The sequence below is a fragment of the Oryctolagus cuniculus genome, chromosome 3, assembly GCF_051225735.1.
Source record: "Oryctolagus cuniculus isolate XC-2025 breed Fujian yellow rabbit chromosome 3, ASM5122573v1, whole genome shotgun sequence".
Taxonomy (NCBI): Eukaryota; Metazoa; Chordata; class Mammalia; order Lagomorpha; family Leporidae; genus Oryctolagus; species Oryctolagus cuniculus.
This window is the reverse complement of record NC_142869.1, coordinates 174,494,397-174,516,388: the sequence shown is the minus strand read 5'-3', so window position 1 is coordinate 174,516,388 and position 21,992 is coordinate 174,494,397. Positions and strand designations below refer to the sequence as shown.

The 21,992-nt window shown below is 44.4% G+C and overlaps 1 long non-coding RNA gene and 1 pseudogene across 1 annotated transcript; both read left to right on the top strand.

Moving 5' to 3' along the window:
• The first annotated feature begins 7,127 nt into the window (after positions 1-7,127).
• LOC149127610 (large ribosomal subunit protein eL33 pseudogene) lies at positions 7,128-8,204 on the top strand (annotated as a pseudogene).
• Positions 8,205-18,576: 10,372 nt separating this feature from the next.
• Positions 18,577-21,762, top strand: LOC138849075 (uncharacterized). The gene is made up of 2 exons (XR_011387483.2): positions 18,577-18,767; positions 20,697-21,762. It is a non-coding gene; the product is annotated as an uncharacterized LOC138849075 (long non-coding RNA).
• Positions 21,763-21,992: the final 230 nt, after the last annotated feature.

Below are 21,992 nucleotides of genomic sequence, written 5' to 3'. Positions count from 1 at the left end.
TGTGTCTCCAGAGTGGAGAGGGCCTGAAGTGGGAGGTTGGCTGGTGTGCTATATGACAGAATCAAGAAGCCAGCCAGGAGTGGATGTCAAAGAGTTGAGGGGGCACAAATAGATCTTTTAGGGCCTCGTGGGCCATGGTTAGGACTTCATTGAGAGGATTTTGAGCAGAAAGGTGATTTGATCACTTAAGATCATTCTAGCTACTGTACTGAGAGAAACCTGAAGCAGAACAGGGACCAAATCAAGAGAGCAGGGTGCTGAGCCTATTGTAGAAACTCAAGCAATAAATGATTGTGGCCAAGACCAAAGTGGGAACTATAAGCTGGTAGGAAGTAGATTTTCGAAGTCTGGGCAATAGGATTTGCTGACAGAACTAGATATGTGGTGCAAAACGGTGAGATTGATGTAAGTGTAAACTGCAGAAACAAAAGATGGGATGGAGGCCAGTGCCGTGGCTCACTAGGCTAATCCTCCGCCTTGTGGCGCCAGCACACCGGGTTCTAGTCCCGGTCAGGGCGCCAGATTCTGTCCCAGTTGCCCCTCTTCCAGGCCAGCTCTGTGCTGTGGCCAGGGAGTGCAGTGGAGGATGGCCCAGGTGCTTGGGCCCTGCACCCCATGGGAGACCAGGAAAAGCACCTGGCTCCTGCCTTCGGATCAGTGCGGTGCGCCGGCCGCAGCATGCCAGCCGTGGCGGCCATTGGAGGGTGAACCAACGGCAAAAGGAAGACCTTTCTCTCTGTCCACTCTGCCTGTTTAAAAAAAAAAAAAATGGGATGGAGATTTGGAGGTGACTATAGTTTGAGACAAAGTTTGAGATGCATGGTTTCAACCAAGTAGAAATGTCAAATATGTGGTCATTACTGAAAGTAAACTTTCCCCTACTAGTTTAGGTTCCAGTGGCTGAAAACCTGTAAATTTATGACAGAGTAACCAAAAAAAAAGTTTATTATGTTTGTGGTTGCACTCTTGTGACAGCACCTCCCAAAAAGGAGGAAAGGTTTCTGTAGCAGCTTAATAAAAGAGGTGCTTTAAGGCGCCAAGGAAACTGGTTTACATAATCTGGGGTGAGAGGGTAAATGTCTTTGTGCCCAAGGTCAGCTAAGACGTCCTGGGGGGGGGCACTTGTGGGAACTCATTATCCTAAGGATGTACTTTAGTCACACAGAGGAAGTTCAGATAAGATTTCTACATGTTTTTAAGTAATCTTTGGCTTTATGGAAGTCCAGGGTTGTGGAGAGTTGTGACTGGAAACATCACTTTGGGATCATCAGCAAATAAATGCTATCTAAAACCAAGGGAGTAAATTTAAATAGATAAGAGTTCAAGGTTCTCCAACTGGAAAAGGTTGTGGAGATGAGAAACCAGTGAAGACAGAAAGGAAGCATCAGTGAAATGGGAGGCAGGTAACAAAATACAGTCTCCTGGAAGCTGAGAAAAGAAAGTGATTCAAAGGAGAGAGTAACGAGTTTCATAGCATGCTGCTAACAGGTGGAGTAGGATGTCTGAGACTTGACTCTTGCGTGGATTTAGCAATATGGAGGCCATTGATGCCCTTGATAAGACTGGTCTCAGTGCACTGACGGGGATAAAAACCAGGTTAGACTGGATTCCAGAGTTAATTTGAGAAGAAAATCGGAGGCAGCAATTGTAGACCATTTTCTCAAGACTTTTGCTGAGAATGAAAGGAAAGAAAATACAGTTGCAGGAATAAGTGGGATCCAGAGAAAGAAGATCTTTTTTAAAAACATAGCCATGTTAGTATCTGATGAAGAGCAAAGGAAATAGGAAAATTGGTGATTCAGGAAAAGAATATTCCTTGAGCAATATCCTTAAGTATGTCAGAAGAGGTGGATTCCAAATCTTGGACAGGAAGCCAAGGAAATGGGTCCCAATGCATGAGTAAAGGATTTGGTCTTTGCCAGAAAAGAAGAGAAGATAGAATATATGGGCACAAATGCAGAAACATGTATGTCTGATTGCAACAGATACACATTGGTAACCATCTGACCAAGTGCAGGTAGTGCTGGAACGAATATGTAGAGTTAAGGTGAAAAGCTGTTTAGACCATTATGTTGTGTCATTGCATTTATGACAGTCCTCCCATTTTTGCCTTAAAATAATTGTTCAGTCCCAACAGAAATATAAAATGGATGAATTGGGGCCGGCGCTGTGGCACAGTGGATTAAAGCCCTGGCCTGAAGCGCCGGCATCCCATATGGGCACCAGTTCAAGACCTGGCTCCTCCACTTCCAATCCAGCTCTCTGCTATGGCCTGGGAAAGCAGTGGAGGATGGCCCAAGTCCTTGGGACCCTGCACCCACGTGGGAGACCCAGAAGAAACTCCCGGCTCCTGGCTTTGGATTGGCACAGCTCTGGCCATTGTGGCCATTTGGGGAGTGAACCAGTGGATGGAAGACCTCTCTCTGCCTCTCCTTTTCTCTCTATGTAACTGACTTTCAAATAAATAAATCTTTAAAAAAAAAAAAAGGATGAATTTAGTTTTAGGGATATAGGATACAATACAAAAGTGGAAATTCTAAAGCTGTTTGGAGAACAAATAGTCATATGATACAGTGTGGTTAAAAGATTTGAGATTACCAGAGTAGTATCAATTAAAGGTCTGAGAAGGAATGATCCCTTATAACACGTAAGAGTGGTGTTATATCACAGACTGGAAAACACCTTAGGCTGATTCAAGAAAATATGTAGCATGCAAAGAAAACTTAATAAAAGAATATTTAAAAAATAATTTGTGACTTTTGATTTTTATAAATTCATTTTATCCATTTGAAAGAGAGATACAGAGAGCTCTCCCATCCACTGGTTCATCCCCAAATGCCCTCAATATCCTGGGGTTGGCCATGCCAAAGCCAGGAACCAGGGACTCATCCAGGTCTCCCAGGTGGATGGCAGGGACCAACGTACTTGGGCTATCACCTTCTACCTCCGAGGTTACATTAGCAGGAAGGTGGAACTGGGAGCAGAACCAAGGACTCAAACCTAAACACTCTGATATGAGGTATAGGTATCCCAAGCAGAGTCTAAAGTGCTGAACCAAACACCCATCACTGACCCTTTTCAGAATTAGATTGAGATAGTCATCTCCAGAAAGCCAAAGGAACATGTGTTAAACATCCTCTAAAATGCTCCCAAATATAATCACCTCCTTGGTTTTTTAGATTTATTTTATTCATTTGAAAGGCATAGTTACAGAGAGAGAGGGAGAAATAAAGAGAGTCTTAAATCCACTGGCTCGGCCAGTGCCGCGGCTCACTAGGCTAATCCTCCACCCTGCGGCGCCGGCACACCGGGTTCTAGTCCCGGTCGGGGCGCCGGATTCTGTCCCAGTTGCCCCTCTTCCAGGCCAGCTCTCTGCTGTAGCCAGGGAGTGCAGTGGAGGATGGCCCAAGTACTTGGGCCCTGCACCCCATGGGAAACCAGCTCACTGTCCACTCTGCCTGTCAAAAAAAAAAAAAAAAATCCACTGGCTCACTCCCCAAAAGGACCAGGCTGAAGCCAGGAGCTTCTCTCAGATCTCCCACATGGATGCAGGGGCCCAAGCACTTGGGCCATCCCCCTCACCCCACTCCTTTCCCAGGAGCATTAGCAGGGAGCTGGATCAGAGGTGAAGCAGCAAAGACTCAAACCAGCGCCCATATGGGATGCTAGTGTTGCAGGTCCTGGCTTAACCAACTATACCACACTGGCCCCCAATATTGCCACCTCTTGGTGCTCATACCATTTTGTAATTCTCTCCCTTGAGTGTGGGCTAGACTTTCCACAAGCCTCTAATATGGCCACGAAAGAAATAGGATATCATTTGGGAAATTATGTTACAAAAAGGCTGTAACCAGGGCCAGGGCTGTGGCTTAGTAGGCTATGCCTCCACATGCAGTGCCAGCATCCCATAAGGGCACCAGTTCATGTCCTGGCTACTCCTCTTCCGATCCAGCTCTCTGCTAATAGCCTGGGAAAGTAGTGGAAGGAGGCCCAAGTGCTTGGGCCCCTCAACACATGTGGGAGACGTGAAAGAAGCTCTTGGTTCCTGGCTTTAGTTGCAGCCATTTGGGGAGTGAACCAGCAGATGGAAGACCTTTCTCTCTGTCTCTTCTTCTCTCTCTGTATTCCTCTCTCTCAAATAAATAAAATCTTAAAAAAAAAAAAAAAGACAGTAACCTTCCCGTACCCCTCTCTCCCTATCTCATTCCTTACTATGGAATAAGAATTCAGCTTTGTCTAAAACTTCCACCACCCCATTGTACTATTCACTTTCCCACTAAGCTGAACAAGATGTTACCATCTTATAAGAGTCTTAAGAAATTTTGGCTGGCACTGTGGCTCACTTGGTTGATCCTCCACCTGCAGCGCTGGCATCCCATATGGGTGCCAGTTCTAGTCCCGGTTGCTTCTCTTCCAGACAGCTCTCTGCTGTGGCCCAGGAGGGCAGTGGAGGATGGCCTAAATGCTTGGGCCCCTGCACACACATGGGAGACCAGGAAGAAGCTCCTGGTGCCTGGCTTCGGATTGGCGCAGTGCCAGCCGTGGCGGCCATTAGGGGAGTGAATCAACCTTTCTCTCTGTCTCTCTCTCTCTCACTGTCTATAACTCTACCTGTCAAATTAAAAAAAAAAAAATTTGATCAAAACAAGTGAAGACCGAAATATATTTAAACATTTAGACAATCTAGAAACTACCTGACAGTTTTAAAGGAATTCAACATGAAACTGAGGGGTGCTTAGCCAGAATATGGTTATAAACCCCTGGACAGAATGGCATTTTCCAGATTCAACACCTGTTTTACCAAGGACCGCTGAGGATTTGGGGAAGTGGAGAACTGAAGAATCTTACCATTATTCTGGCATATAACAATAAAGAGTATCAACAAATAAAATAATAAGATGGCCCAAGTCCTTGGGCCCCTGCACCCTTGTGGGAGATCTGGAAGAAGCTCCTGGCTCCTGGCTTCATATCGGTGCAGCTCTAGCCATTGCAGCCATTTGGGGAGTGAACCAGTGGATGGAAGACTTCTCTCTCTACCTTTGCTTCTCTGTAACTCTGCCTTTCAAATAAATAAATAAATATTTTTTAAAAAAGTGATAAAACATCCCAGCAGGGTGAATATGTGGTGGGGAGGGTGGGAGCAGGGAATTGACAAGATAACATGATTTTGATTCTAAAATAATAATGTGAAATGCAAAAGACCTAAAAGAACCAAGATAATTGAAGAAGAGCGAAGGTGGGCAACCTGTGACTACCAAATATTGAAACCTAGTTTTTTCAAGTCACAATAATTAAAACAGTGATGTTGGCACAAAGATGGACAAATAGACCAATGGGAAACAAAATAAGAGTCCAGAAACAGGCCCATACCTAAATGGTTACCTGATTCATGATGAAGGCGACCTTGCAGTGCAATAGGGAGAGGGTCATCTTCTGAATAATTGGTTGTAAGTCAATTGGCTATTCCTATAGAGAAGAAAATCTTGATCTCCACACCAGATGAGCTGATGATCTAAATGTGAAAGAAAACAGAGAAACATTATCAAGATCTTGGAGTACACAAAAAGTTTTTAAGCAGGATTTTTTTAAAGGACTCATAAAAAATAGGCTATATTAACGTTAAGAACTTCTATTAACCAAAATACACTACTAAAATACTGAAAAGCAGAGCCAGCATTGTGGCATAGCAGGTTAAGCCTTCGCTTGTAATGCCAACATCCCATGTGGGTGTGGGTCTCAAACCAGCTGCTCCACTTCTGATCCAGCTCCCTGTTAATGCACCTGAATAGCAGCGGAAAATGGCCCAAGTGTTTGGGCCTCTGCATTCACGTAGAAGACCTTGAAGAAGCTCCTGGCTCCTAGCTCTTGGCTTTGGCCTGGCCTATCCCCGGTTGTTGTGGCCATTAGGGGAGTGAACCAGTGGATGAAAGACCTCTATCTATCTATCTATGTATCTATCTATCCCTCACTCTGTAACTCTGCCTTTCAAATAAATTTTTTAAAAAACTTTAAACAATACTGAAAAGCAGGTCAAAAAATAGAAGAAAACCACAATACACTTACCTGACAAAAGATGTCTGTGCATTGTGTAAAAAAAAAATCATACAAAACAGTTTGAAAAAGAGGACAAAACATTAGGAAAGGGAAAAAACATTAGAAACTGGCACCCAAAAAGATGGATATACATATGCCCAATAAGTATATAAAAGATACTCAGTTTCACTAGTTACCCTAAAATGCAAATAAAATCATAATGTAATATCACTACACCCCAAATGGCTAAAATGAAAAAAAAAATACCAAGTGTTGACAAAGATGTAAAGTAACCAAAGTTCTTTTTTTTAAGATTTTTTATTTATTTGAAAGTCATAGTTACACAGAGAGAGGAGAGGCAGAGAGAGAGAAAGTTCTTCCATCTGATGGTTCACTCCCCAGATGGCTGCAATGGCTGGAGCTATGCTGATCTGAAGCCAGGAGCCAGGAGCTTCTTCCAGGTATCCCACATGGGTGCAGGGGCCCAAGAACCCTGACCATCTTCTACTGCTTTCCCAGGCCATAGCAGAGAGCTGGATTGGAAGTGGAGCAGCCAGGACTCAAACCAGCGCCCATATGTGATGCTGGTGCTTCAGGCCAGGGTATTAACTCACTGCGCCACATCACCAGCCCCAGGTAACCAAAATTCTTACAGCTGATTAGGGGTGTAAATTGGTATAAGCACTTTGGAAAATTGCAAAGATAATATTTACTATACTTAAGTATGAAATATGCTATAAATTAAAAATTCTATATAAAATATAAATATAGCAGGTGACTATGTACGTGTGTATATGTATTTACCAAAAGAATATTCATAAGAGCACTGTTCCTAATAGCCTAAAACTGGAAACTATCCAGTTGCCCATCAACAGTAGAGTGAATAAATTAAGATACATTTACATAATGGAATATCCTACAACAATGCCCATGATTAACCTACAGTTACATACAACAATACGAAAGAATTGAAAAAAAAACAGAATGTTAAATGGAGAAAGATAAAAAAAGAAATGTATCATATGACTATTTATTTAAAGTTCCTTGACAAGCAGAAGTGGTCCTTGATGAAACAATAGTGGGTAGAATCAGAATTGAGGAGGGTAGTGATGAGAGTGGTGATAATGTTTCATTCCTCACTGATATGAGTGCTACATAAACAAATATATTTCAATCATGAAAACTTAATCGAGCTGTACACTTAGAATGCATACCGTTTCTATTTGTGCATTATATTTCAAGAAGTTTAAAAAAAAATCAGAGAGGCGGTGTCAGCCATCATGGAGCCTGTGGAGGCCTGCTGGGAACAGGACTTCTAGAAGGTAACTATGTCTGGGAGACTGTGGTGCAAGGCCATTTTTGCTGGCTTTAAGCAAGGTCTCCGGAACCGAAGGAAGCACATAGTGCTTCTTAAAATTGAAGGTGCTTATGCTCTGGCTGAAACTGAATTCTACGTGGGCAAGAGGTGTGCTTATGTGTTCAAAGCAAAGAATAGCACAGTGATTCCTGGGGGCAAACCTAACAGAACCAGAGTAATCAGGGAAAGGCAACCTGTGCTCACGGAAACAGTGGCAGGATTTAGGCCAGATTCTGAAGAACCTTCCTGCGAAGGCCACTGGACACAGCATCCGTGTGGTGCTGTACCCCTCAAGGATTTAACCTATTGAAAAGTAAGTAAATAAAAATGGATTTGTTCTCTTGTAAAAAAAAAAAATCAGTGCGAGAACAAGGAGTAAGAGTAACAAAGACGGGTAAACAATGAGGAAGGAGGAAAACTGAAGTGTAATCTCCTAGAAGTCACAGGGAAATAGAAATGTTAATAAGAAGGAGGGGGGACAGCACCGTAGCATAGCAGGTAAAGCCACAGCCTGCAGTGCCGGCATCCCATATGGGCGTCGGTTTGAGTCCCAGCTGCTCCACTTCCAATCCAGCTCTCTGCTATGGCCTGGGAAAGCAGTAGAAGATGGCCCGGGTGCTTGGGCCCCTGCACCCATGTGGGAGACCTGGAAGAAGCTCCTGGCTCCTGGCTCCTGGCTCCTGGCTCCGGATCGGCACAGCTCCTGCCCTTGCAGCTATTTGGGGAATGAACCATCAGATGGAAAATTCTCTCTCTCTTTCTCTCTCACCCCTCTCCCTTTGCCTTTCTCTCTCTCTCTCCCTCTACCTCTCTGTAACTCTGCCTTTCAAATAAATAAATCTTTAAAAAAAAAAAAAAAGAAAGGTACAGGGTGGGCATCTGACACAGCAATTAAGTCACTGTGTGGCATGCCAAGATCACAAATTGTAGTGCCTGAGTTGAAATCCTGGCTCCACTTCCAATCTAGCTTCCTGTGAAAGCACACCATGGGAGGCTGCAGATGATTTCTCAGGTCTTAGATCCTTGCCACCATGTGGGAGACCCAGCTCGAGTTCCAGGATACTGGTGTCAGCCTGGCTCAGCCCCAGTTGCTATGAGCATCTGCGGAGTGACCCAGTGGATGGAAGATTTCTGTTCTGCTTTCTCTGTGTTTCTCTGCCGTTCAAATAAATAAGTAAATAATAATAAAAATTTCTTCAGAATATTTAAAGAACTCTTAGAACTCAACAATACAAAGAAAGTAGGGGTGAGCACGTAGCCTAGCAGTTAGATGATTGCATCCCACATTGATGTACATGGGATCTATATCCAGCTCTGGCTCCTGACTCCAGCTTCATGTTAATTCAAACCCTGGGAAGCAGCAGTAATGTCTCAACTGGGCTCCTGCCCATCAACATGGGAGACTTGGATTTAGTTCCCATCTCCCAGCTGCAACCCTGCCCAGCCCTGGCCAGTGCAGGCATTTTGGTAGTGAACCAGCAGATAGGAGCTCTGTCTGTCTACCTGTCTGTGTCTCTCTCTGCCTGTTAATTAAACAATTTATAAAAAAGAATTACTTCATTTGGTAAGTAACAAACTTATAGAGCCCATTACCAAAAATACAGTATAATCAGGCAAACAGAAAATGTTTAAAATCTGAGCCATACCTGACCCTTTATTAATTCATTTAAAAGAAACTTACAGAGCAACTGTCTGGCATAGTGGTTAAAATGCCATTTGGGAAGCCATATTGGAGTACCTGGGTTCAAGTTCTGGCTCTGCTCCCAATTCCAGCTTCCTGCTCATTCACACACTGGGAGGCAACAAATGATGGTCCAGGCAGTTGGGTTCCTGCCACCCATACAGGAGATTTTGATTGAGTTACCAGTTTCTACCTTTGGGCTGGCCCAGCCCCAGCTGCTGCAAACATTTGGAGGGTGAACCAGTAGGTAGGATGTTTCTCTCTTTTTCTCTCTCTCCTCTCTGTCTCTCTGCCTTTCAAATAAATAAAAATTAATTTCTGGAACATTTAAGACCTTTATTTATTTATTTAGCACTTGTTTTGACCCTGCCTGTGCCAGATCAGGACTATGGGAGAGTGGGGAGTGAGGGATATAGAGAAGGATTCCTCAAGAAAGAGTAAACGGAGGGAAAGAGAAAGGGGTGTGGGGTTGGAGAAGGGACTAGTTAGCAATGCCAAGATCAGACGGTGGCCAGGTCGGAGATGAGGCAGAGCAGCCCATCCCCAAGCCTGGGGTGGAGGGAGTGGTGGTGATTCCCTTACCTCTAGAGTCGTCATTGTGTAGAATCTCAGAAGCAGCAGGTGTGGTGGGACCTGCAATCGGGACCAGGCTCTGGGAGATTTCTAACAGAGGAATTCCTGAGTTATGGGAGGGGGTGGGTGGGCATCAAGGTCTTTCTGCCACGAATATCCTGAATATCTCCTCACTGTTCTAAGTACAAGGCAGTGCTCCCTCCTCAAATTATATTCTAACTTGTATTTATTTATTACTTATTTAATTTGAAGGGTAGAGAGAAAGAGAGATCTTCTATCTGCTGGTTCACTTCCCAAATGCCCTCGACAGCCAGGGTTAGGCCAGGCCAAAGCCAGAACCCTAGAATTCAATCCAGGTCTCCCAGATGAGCGGCAAGGACCCAAGTACTTGTGCCATCACCTGCTACCTCCCAAAGTGTGCCTTAGCTGGAATAGGCAGTCGAGCTAGACTTGAACCCAGACACTCCAATATGGGATGAGTGTGTCCCAGTATCTTTAACGCTGCATCAAATGCCACCACTCACCTCAAATTCTTCAATGTACTCATTGAGTTTGCACTGTGACGTCGTCTGTCAGCTGTGTCCTCCTTCCCTGTGGGCCCCTGGCAGAGTGCCATTGCACACACTCAGCACTGACATGTGTGTCCCATTGGCACAGGACACGGAGCTGGACAGACGAGTAAGGTGACTCCAGCTTTGTGAAAGTTCATGACAATCCACTGACATGCTGCTTCGAAACTCCCGTATTCTAATGATTCCCGACTACAGGCTTTTCCTATCAGCAGAAGAGCCTGTTCTGATTCAGTATTCCAAACGTAAGAAATGTTTCCAATTGCAGAAATTCATTCCTAACTTGAAGAGAAAATATTTTCCTACTGATAAGATGTATCAAAGTGGTGTATAATCTTTGGGGGAAAGAAACAGCAGCAGTGATAAAACTTCAGCTGGGGACCATATGTTTTCAAAAGCAGTCATTTTAAACTAAAGGCAGTGTATCAAGTGATAGAACTTATTCATTTGCAGTGTTGTCATGCATGCATAGCTCACCTGTGAAATCTTTGAATAAAAGAAATCACTGACCTTAGCACACTTGAAAGTGACCTCACAAGCTCACTTTTGAATGTCCTCATATAAAGACTATCCTGGGAGACTTTTAAAAGCATCATCAGTTGCTCGATAGTTTATATCTTCTTACTGCAAAAGAAACTAGAGTGTAATAATGAATGAACAATGGCAAAACCTTCTCAGTATATGAACTTATTCATTTTTTAAAATAAGATTTATATATTTATTTGAAAGGCAGAGTGACAGAGAGGGACAGGGACAGGGAGAGACAGAGAGAAATATCGATCTTCCATCCACAGGTTCACTCCCTAGGGCTGGGCCAGGCCAAAGCCAGGATCCAGGAACTCCATCCAGGTGACCCATGTGGGTTGCAAGCACCCAGGCTATCCTTTGCTACTTTTCCAGGCACATGAGCAGGGAGCTGGATGGGAAGCAGAGAAGCAGCTGCATATGGGATTCTGTCATCGCTAAGTGGCAGCTTAACCCGACAGCCCCACACTTACTCATTTTTTGCCCCTAATTTTTTCTATAACACAACTTCTATTATTTTACAAGCCAACGTCCTTCTGATGTGAGATGAATTCCAGCATAAAATGAGATTATTAACTTTTTCCTAAGAGATGTAATCATTTCTATTTTCAGATTGCATTAATTATACATATTGTAATAGCTTTTTTTTTTTTTTTTTGACAGGCAGAGTGGACAGTGAGAGAGAGAGACAGAGAGAAAGGTCTTCCTTTGCCGTTGGTTCACCCTCCAATGGCCGCCGCTGCAGCCGGCGCACCGCGCTGATCCGATGGCAGGAGCCAGGATCCAGGTGCTTTTCCTGGTCTCCCATGGGGTGCAGGGCCCAAGCACCTGGGCCATCCTCCACTGCACTCCCTGGCCATAGCAGAGAGCTGGCCTGGAAGAGGGGCAACCGGGACAGAATCCGGGGCCCCAACCGGGACTAGAACCCGGTGTGCCGGCGCCGCAAGGTGGAGGATTAGCCTATTGAGCCACGGCGCCGGCTTGTAATAGCATTTTCAAACACACTAATGTCTATTCTGAAAAAGTGTTTTTGGGTCCTGCAAACCCGAGTCAGCATTGCTTTACAGTAATAAACAAACCAGCTCAGTGACTCAGTGGAGAAGGGCCTCAGGTGTCTTTCCCCTTCACTCTCCCTCTTTTTCTATAACCACTATTTTTTCCATAACATTTATGTTTGAATGTTGACATTCCTGTTTTCAATTAAGTTTTTTTTCAGATTGTAAAGGAAATGTAAATTGCCTATGTCCCATCTCCCACGGAGATCCACTTTTATCATTTTGGTCCTTTCGCTTTCCTTCTTAAAAAGTGACATTTCATGGGCCCCGTGCCGTGGCTCACTTCGCTAATCCTCTGCCTGCAGCGCCGGCATCCCATATGGGCGCCGGGTTCTAGTCCCAGTTGCTCCTCTTCCAGTCCAGCTTTCTGCTGTGGCCCGGGAAGGCAGTGGAGGATGGCCCAAGTGCTTGGGCCCCTGCACCCTCATGGGAGACCAGGAGGAGGCACCTGGCTCCTGCCTTCGGATTGGCACAGCGCCGGCTGCAGTGGCCATTTGGGGGGTGAACCAACGGAAGGAAGACCTTTCTCTCTGTCTCTCTCTCACTGTCTGTAACTCTACCTGTCAAATAAATTTAAAAAATCTTTAAAAAAAAGTGACTTTTCAATGTAATTTTTAAACATTTTTCTCATTATAAAAGGAAGACATGCATGTTGTGTTTTTCAAGCAACAATGTCAGCAGAATGCTAGGAGTGGAGGAAGCAGGGCTCAGCCACGGAGGGAAGGTTGGGCGACGTGGTCTTTGAGAACAGCATTTCGGCAGCATCTGCCATTCTGAATATGTGTACTCTGCAACCACTGCTAGACATTTCTCATAGGAAAGTTCTGGTACATGCACATAAAAATAGGGATGGTCACTGAAATGTGGCTTATCAAAGAAAAAAACAGGAAATGGCTGCAGGTCCTCACTCGGAACATAGTTAAATGATAGATTAGATGTATATAATAATATATTATTATATTGTATTATAATGTAATAGTATAGCTGTATTGCAGAAATTTTATGTGTTGCATATATTTAACAAATACTATGTAGCTATTAAAATGGATGAGATTAAATAAGTAAAGTTTATTTTTAAATTATTTTTCTTTTATTATTTTTATTATTATTTATTTTATTATTATATTATTTTTTGGTGAATTTATTTCTGAGCCATAACTTTTTGTTTCTTCTAGGATATCTTTTTCTCTTTTCTTTCTTTCTTTTTTTAAGATTTGTTTATTTGAAATAGCAACAGAGAAGGAGAGACACAGAGAGATCTTCCATCTGCTGGTTCACTCCCTAAATAGCTTCAACAACCAGGGCTAGGCGAGGCCAAAGCCAGGAACCAGGAGCTTCTTCTCGGTATCCCACATGATTGGTATGGGTCCAAGCACTTGGGCCATCTTTGCTGCTTTCCCAGGCACATTAGCAAGCGACTGGATCAGAAGCAGAGCAGCCAGGACTGAAACAGGAGCTCCGATATGGGTTGCTGGTGTCATAGGCAGCAGCTTAACCCACTGCGCCCCAGCCCCAGCCCCAGCCCCAGCGACATCTTTCCCCTTTGTGCTGCCCCCTCCTTTGGTTTAGGAAGAATTTCTTCCTCTTCAGTGAGGATCATGATGGCGGGGCAGGAGAAGCTTGTGCCTGGATCACTTGGGCTGTGAGCTCTATAGGAAGGGCAGCATATCTCGGGTGCGTTGTTCATCTGTATATGTTAATAACTGGAGAATCTACATCCAAACCCTGAAGTTCAGCATTCCTTCTGCCTTTATAAATATGCACAACAGAAATTCAACACTCTTTGGGGGCTACCGACCCTGTGCCCAGACTCACTGTTTGTTTCTGGCACACCTATGAACTCCACCATGGTAACGGAATGGCACACTCTTTAACGCGACATCCTTCAGATACCTGGTGGCTTTTTGGATATACACACATTGACGGCCTGGGCAGTTTCTCGGCTGTTCTTAAAGGGAACAGGAAGATCTCAACCTGCTGGCTTACATGATTTTGTGGGAATTTCTGGGTCAAGTGAATAGCGAACCATTTTCAGGGACCACCTGAGGCCGCTTACAGGATGAGCTGCTTGTTTAAGTTGCTGAATAAAAAGTAGGCGGTAAACCAACACGTACTGATATTAAGACATCTCCAAAGCATGCTATGAAATGGAAAAAGGAGCTGTAAAACCGTGTTGTGGTGCCATCACAGTTAGGTAAGTGTAAGAGAGGTAAAGGTGCATATGTACACAGAGCACGCAAAAGGGCGGGAAAGTTCCCACAAAGGGAGAAGGGCAGAGCGAGAACAGTGAGGGGGCAGCTCCCACCGCTGGCCCTGATGCCCTCACAAGAAGGGTCTATTCCTGTACTACTTCTTTCATTCTAAAAAGTGAAACTATGATGTACTTCATTAATTGTTAACACCATCATGTTTTAAGGCACCACTTTTTATATTACAATAGGCACATTTATTCTAAAAAAGTTAATTACTACAGAAAAGTATAATTAAGAAAGAAACATCACCAGAGACCCTCTCTCTTCCTCTCCCTGGTGGAGTAATTCTATTACAGCCACAAACCCCAGAGCCAACCTCGCACTTCCCAGGTCCTCTTTACTGGGCTCTATTCTGATAGAGTACTTCTAATATGCAAATCCACTATTTTTTTTAAAAAAATGTATTTAGTTATTTGAGAGGCAGAGTCACAGAGAGAGGAGGAGAGACACAGGGAGGTTTTCCATCTGCTGGTTCACTCCCCAGGTGGCCACAATGGCTGAAGCTGGGCTGATCCCAAGCCAGGAGCCAGGAGCTTCCTCTGGGTCTCCCACAGGGGTGCAGGGGCCCAAACACTTGGGCCATCCTCCACTGCTTTCCCAGACCACGTCAGAGAGCTGGATCAAAAGAGGAGCACCTGCGACTAGTACCGACGCCCATGTGGGATGCTGGCACTGCAGGCAGAAACTTAAAAAAAAAAATTATGGAACAAAATGGATGCAACTAGAACCCATTATACTTAGTGAAATAAGCCAGTCCCAAAAAGGCAGATACCATATGTTTTCTCTGATCTGTGGTAACTAACAGAGTACCTAAAATGTAACGTATTGGAATGAAATGGACATTTTGAGCTTCATGATTGTTACAGCCCTTGTCTCTTCTGTTCAGGAACAGTGTTTTGTTCTTCATACTATTCGTTGAGCTCTTTACTTAGTGTAGGGTCAATCTTATGAGTATAAAGGAAACTGAAAACAGAGCTTTGTAAATATTGAGTGGGAATAGGAGAGGAAGGAGGAAGAACGGTGGGAGTGTGGGCAAGAGCAAGGGTAGGGTGGGAAGTATCACTATGTTCCTAAATCTGTGTATATGAAATTTGTATACCTTAAATAAAAATTTTAAAACTATTTATGGGCATGGGGAATGAAAGCAGCACGGGGCTGTGGCCGAGCTCCTACAGTTCTGCTGGGGATACTTGTTGCGGTCCCTGTGGGCTCCATCCATCTTGCAGACTACATCTGACCCCAGACAGCACAGGTTGTTCCCTCGCCACTGGCTGTCAAACCGGGATATCTGGGTGCTCCTTCCAAACCCAGTGGGGCCTCCTTTACAGTGTGACACTTCTCTACCTAGGCTCTGACCTAACAATTACCTCCTTTTCTCTCTGGGCTTAAGGTTCTCCTGCTAAGTCAGACATCTGTCACCTGATGACATTTCATTAAAACCATAGTCACTTCACGGAAGACACCACTAAGCACACCAATTACCAGGAAATATGACAAAGTAACGATGTGCTTCCTTGAATAAATATACCAGAATTTATATGTTCTCTTCACACCCCTAAGGGCTCAAAATCTCTCTGAAAACCTCCTTTTGAAATTGCTCTCAGGGGCCAGCGCTGTAAAGCACCGCCTGCAGTGCCGGCATCCCATATGGGCGCTGGTTCAAGTCCCGGCTGCTCCACTTCCAATCCAGCTCTCTGCTATGACCTGGGAAAGCAGTAGAAGATGGCCCAAGTCCTTGGGCCCCTACACCCATGTGGGAGACCCAGAAGAAGCCTCCTTGCTCCTGGCTTTGGATCAGCACAACTCCAGCCATTGCAGCCAATTAGGGAGTGAACCAACAGATGGAAGACCTCTCTCTACCTCTACCTCTACCTCTACCTCTACCTCTCCTTCTCTCTCTGTGAAACTCTGACTTTCAAATAAATCTTTAAAAAAATGTAATTGCACTCAGCTACGGAATCTCCTAAATAGTCACTCTTTTTTTCCTTTCAGTAGATTTTATTTAGAAAGTACCCAACAGGTGTTTGAAGCCAGAGCTGTAGTGGTGGAGCTGTGTACCAGTGCTGGCAACAAAGGGAGCTTGTTCCCTCTGATGTTGGGGTGCCACGAACATGGCCATACACGCTGTTTATGACCAATGTCCATTCTGAGTGGCTGTGTTCATTTCAATTGACCAGTGCTTGTGCCATATCAGTTATAAAAATAATCTTAATTCCACCTCTCTTAGGGGGCTTGACCACCCCACTTCCATTAGCTGTTCCCAAAGCTCCCTCCCCCCAAATTAGGCCACTCTTGTTAAACAGTCAAAACGCACTTGCAAGTTGAACAAGTAACTGTCGACTTGTGATTCACATGAAAGCTCGCTCTCTCTCCTTTAAGATATATTTACTTATTTGAAAGGCAGAGTTACAGAAAGGGAGAGACAGAGATTTTCCATCCACTGATTCACTCCCCAGATGGCCACAACTGCCCAACCACCAGGGCTGGACCAGGTGGGAGCCAGGAGCCAGAAGCCAGGAGTTTCATCTGGGTCTCCCATGTGGGTGGCAGGAGCCCAAGGACTTGGGTCATCTTTCATTGCTTTCTCTGACGATTTAGCAGGGAGCTGGATCAGCAGCGAAGCAGCTGAACTTGAACCAGAGCTCATATGGGAGGCAGGTGCTGCAGGCAACTGCTCTAACTGCTATGCCACAATGCTGGCTCCACTCTCCCAAGGTTTAAAGGATGTGCTCCACTGTTTCCAGTTCATACCCAAAAATCCATTCTTCAGAAGACTACTCTTTTGAAAGGAATGGATTTTAATAACTGAAAACGAATGAAGAGGACAGTCATAAATGATGGTTGAAAACATTTAAGTCCAGAGAATACTTTTGTTCAGATTAATGAGGGAAAGGTGACTGAAGGCTGAAGGGCTAAATTCAGGTCTAGAAAGAGGCTCCTTATGGGGTTCAATTCTGGGAAGTTTCTTTAAAAAATATTACTTCATGGGGCCAGCGCTGTGGCACAGCAGGTTAACACCCAGGCCTGAATCGCCAGCATCCCATATGGCCGCCGGTTTGAGACCCAGCTGCTCCACTTCCAATCCAGCTCTCTGCTATGGCCTGGAATAGCAATAGAAGATGGCCCAAGTCCGTAGGCCCCTGCACCTGCATGGGAGAACCAGAAGAAGCTCCTGGTTCCTTGATTTGGATCAGTGCAGCTCCGTCCATTGCGGCCAATTGGGGAGTGAACCATCAGATGGAAGACCTCTCTCTCTGCCTCTCCTCTCCCTTTGTAACTCTGACTTTCAAATAAATAAATAATTTAAAAAAATATATATATCACTTCATGTGCAAAGTTAGCACCAGACTTGAGAAAAATGTGCAGAACATGGTGGGGAATCAAGGAGGAAGAAAACAAGCTTTCAGGGGCAGTGGAGGCATGAGAGCTGCCCACTGGCTCCTGAACCATCATTCAGAACACAGAGGGAAGGAGCCTGGGAGCTTGGATCTGCCAAAACAGGGAGAGAGGAGGCCACTCAGGCCAAGATTTGTGGCTGTCAGTCCACCGTGGGCACACATCACACAGGGCCAGGCTGATTTATGAGGCCTGTGAGGCCCAGGATATTGATGGCCCCTATAAACATGAGAGCCCAGAGTATTAGAAAATTGGCATGTGCTTTATAAATGCATTCTTCTACTAACAGTCAACCCCAAGCCCAGGGTACAGTGCTCAAAAACAATCTAGATAGGCTGTTTTCTATATCATCACACTGCAAAAAAAATGTTATAAAGAAGCATAATTTATTTTCTCTTACATGTATTTCATGGTACCAGTTTGGCTGCAGTGGTTTCAAGTGCCCCGTTGGGCCAGAGCAACAACACCATGTCATTGTTGACACATAGTAGGCGCAAGAAGCATTTGTCTACTATAAGCTTATGAGTTTTCAGTGTGATTAACCACATTCAAATCCTAGCTCTATTAGCAGAAACCTACTGAACCTCGATCTTCTCATCTGTAAAATAGGAATAATAAATAATTCCTACTTTGTGGAGTTGTTCTGAGATTAACATGATACATGTGAAGAACATGGTTTTTGTAAAGGTATTATTGTTGAAGATATTGGTCACTAACATATTATGGATTTGGAAATGCAATCTCTGGACAACCATTCTGGCATCACATAGGCAATAACAGAGACTCAACAAACTGTCTTCATCCCATACAAGGCTCTCTCTAAAAAGGCACACAAACAGCAGCGGTGAGTGGTGACCTTTTTAAAAACATTGTCAAGACAATTCTTCTAAGCATTGCCTAAACATGTTCCGGAATTTCATCTTTTGTGGTAGGAGGATCAGGCATCTCTCTTTCCTAAGATAATTTCTTTAATTTTTAGTTCTGAGAATGACTCTGAAAGACGTCAGAAGCTGGGCCTGTTACTACACTGTATCATTGTTCTCACTTCTCTCCTCCCTTTGGCTGTGTGACCTTGCAGTCCGGCCCAGCCCCTCGTGTGGGTATTTCCTCACCCTGTGCATGCAGGCAGGGCTTGGCCATATGACTCAGCCTGACCAGCGGCATGTCGGCGGCTGTGATACAAGCAAAGGCTTGAATGTGTCTGCAACTGGCCAGTCCCCCTGCCGCTCTCGCACTGCTGCCATTGCCATGAGGAAGACACATTCTCAGGGATTAAGGCAACCTGGAGCCGACCTGCAGTGTGCAGCCACATCCTGTTAGGTCCAGGTGAGACGGAGGAGCTGTCAGACACGGAGGGATGGCACCTTTGCTGTTTAAACCCCCGAATTTGGAAGGGATCTGTTACACAGCAAGGGCTAACTGATAAACTTCCAACCCTGTCACTTTGGTGTACTATAGATAAAGCTGTTCTTAAATAATAATAATAATAATGCAAAAAATATACTGAAGTATAAGTGAAGTGATATATGGATTATATAATTATAAAATAATATATAAATTATATTATGACCCATATATAAATTATATAATACAGAAATTACATAATAGCATAGAAATACACTAACAATTCAGTGGTCTTTTCTTTCCTCAAAACTTTTAAGTGATCTTTATGTCAAAATGGACTTTTTTAGTGTACAAAAATATAAAGCAAAAAAAAAGAAATTTGAACCTTGATTAATGATGTGTTTCTTTTTGTCAGTATGGAAGCAATATGATGAAACAGGCTAAAAATAATATCAAGATAGAAATGTTCAGAGGTGCTGATGTTGTGGTGTAGCTGGTTAAGCTGCCGCCTGTGACACCAGCATCCTGTATGGACATCGGTTTAAGGCCCAGCTGCTCCAATTCTGACCCAGCTCCCTGCTAATGCGCCTGGGAAAGCAGTGGAAGATAGCCAAGTCCTTGGCCCTTGCCACCCACTTGAGAGACCTGGATGGAATTCCAGGCCCCTGGCTTTGGCCTGGCCCAGCCCTATTTAGCCATTGAGGCCATTTGGGGAGTGAACAAGCCAATGGAAAATATCTTTCCCTCACTGTAACTCTGTTTTGCAAATTAATTAATTAAAAAATGAATTCTTTAAAAAAAAATAAAAGTTCAGAGCAGAAAGGCAGGAAAACCTTACAGATAATATCCACTGGGGCCAGCGCTGTGGCGTACCAGGTAAAGCCGCTGCCTGCAGCGCTGGCATCCCATATGGGCAACGGTTGTAGTGCCGGCTGCTCCTCTTCCAATCCAGCTCTCTGCTGTGGCCTGGGAAAGCAGTGGAAGATGGCCCAAGTGCTTAGGCCCCTGCCAGACCAGGAAGAAGCTGGCTTCGGATTGGCACAGCTCTGGGCGTTGCGGCCAATTAGGGAGTGAACCAGCTGATTGAAGACCTCTCTCTCTCTCTCCCTCTCTCTCTCTCTCTGCTTCTCCTTCTCTCTTAGTGTAGCTCTGCCTTTCAAATAAAATAAATAAATGGGCCATCAAATAAGGAGGTACCTTTCTCTGAAGGAAGGAGAGAACTTCCCCTTTACTATGGCCTAGTCTAAATAAGATCAGAGTTGGCGAACTCAGGAGGCTTCCACAGCCTTGGCAGCTCATGACAAGAGCCTCGGGTGATTACTGACATCATAAATAAGAGTGTCAATTGTTAAATCAACAACAGGAGTCACTGTGCACTTACTCCCCATGTAGGATCTCTGTCCTTAATGTGTTGTACTATGTGAATTAACGGTATAACAGTACTTTCTACTTCGTGTATCTGTGTGGGTGCAAACTGTTGAAATCTTTACTTAGTATATATTAAGTTGATCTTGTGTATATAAAGATAATTGAAAATGAATCTTGATATGAATGGAATTGATATGATATGAATGGAGAGGGAGTGGGAGATGGGATAGTTGCGGGTGGGAGGGAGGTTATGGGGGGGCAAAGCCACTATAATCCAAAAGTTGTACTTTCAAAATTTATATTTATTAAATAAAAGTTTAAAAAATAAATAAAATAAATAAATCTTTTTTAAAAAGATAGTATCCACTTCAGCGGGAAGTGAGAGGTGGTCTGCTGGCCTATATAATTATTTACATTCTTCAGATTAATTATTATTCACCAGATGTAAGGTAAAACCTACTATCTCTTCTATGAGGAAGAATAATGTTTAAATGCAAATAATCAGCCTTTTCACACTGGATGTTTTCCATACCTGTCCTGCAGGCAAATTCCAAAGGTTGATGAAATAACAGGGTTAGCACCATCTATCAAAAGCACCATCAAGGGCCCGATGCTGTGTTGTAGTGTGCTAGGCCTCTGCCTAGTATCTCATATGGAAGGCGGTTCAAGTCCCGGCTGCTCCTCTTCTGATCCAGCTCTCTGCTCCAGCCTGGGAAAACAGTGGAGGATGGAAGACCTGGAAGAAGCTCCTGGCTCCTGGCTGCAGATCAGCTCAGCTCAGGCCGTTGCAGCCATTTGGGGAGTGAACTAGCAGGTGGACGACCTTTCTCTGTCTCTCTCTCTCTGTCTCTCTCTTTCTCTCTGTAATTCTCTCTCTTTCTCTCTGTAACTCTCTCTCTCTCTCTCAAATAGATAATAAAAATGTTAAAAAAAAAAAAAAAAGCACCATCTAGCCACCGTCTAGTTCTATTTTGAACTAACAATCAGTGCTTATGTTTTAACCTCTAAAAGATTATTCACTGTATCCATGCAGCTAACTGAGGCCATCCAGTGGGGCTGGGAGTCTGTGGGCCCCTGCTGGAAAGCCTGTTTCCAGACCAACTGGCATCTCCCCCACTAAGACCTTCTTGTGCTGCATGTGTGACCTTGTGGCTTTAAATCACACCTTCAGGGTGGGGGCAATCTTTCACTCAGAGCTGGCAGGAGAAGGGGCTGGGTCCCTGGGGAGAGTCAGACTGGTTCCAGGAGATCCAGGCTATCTTCTGTGACCTTAGGCTTTAAACCACACCTCCAGGGTGGCTGCACCTTTCACCCAGAGCTAGCAGAGAAGAGGGGCTGAGCCTCTAGAGAGATGGACAGTCTCCAGGAGACCCCCACTATCTTCATGAGCCCCAAGCCAATCAACATACCGTATGTGGAATCCCCATCCAATGGGCACCCCCACAGAATGACTCAATGAAAAACACAGTAATGCCTTAAAAACCCGGACACTTCCTCAAAGCCAGTGTTCCCTGCAGGCACGCCGCCTATCTCCTCTCAGACCAGACGCTTTCTCTGTCGCTTGCCAAATAAAAGGTTTTCTTCTGTCTAATAAAAGTTTCTGCCTCTTTGCGAATTGTTTCTCGGCTTTTTATTTCTATACTAAACTGAGGAAAAGAACCCGCGAACTCCTTGCTCCAGCAACTGCCGTCCCCTCCACAACTGGTAGCAGTTTGGCTGCAAAGAGCAGAACCCCTCTACTAACTGGAGCTCAAGCTACATGGATATTTACTGTTTACTTTCCAAAAAACTCAGGGATAACCCAGGTCAGGATTGATCTGCCCACTTCGTAATGTCATT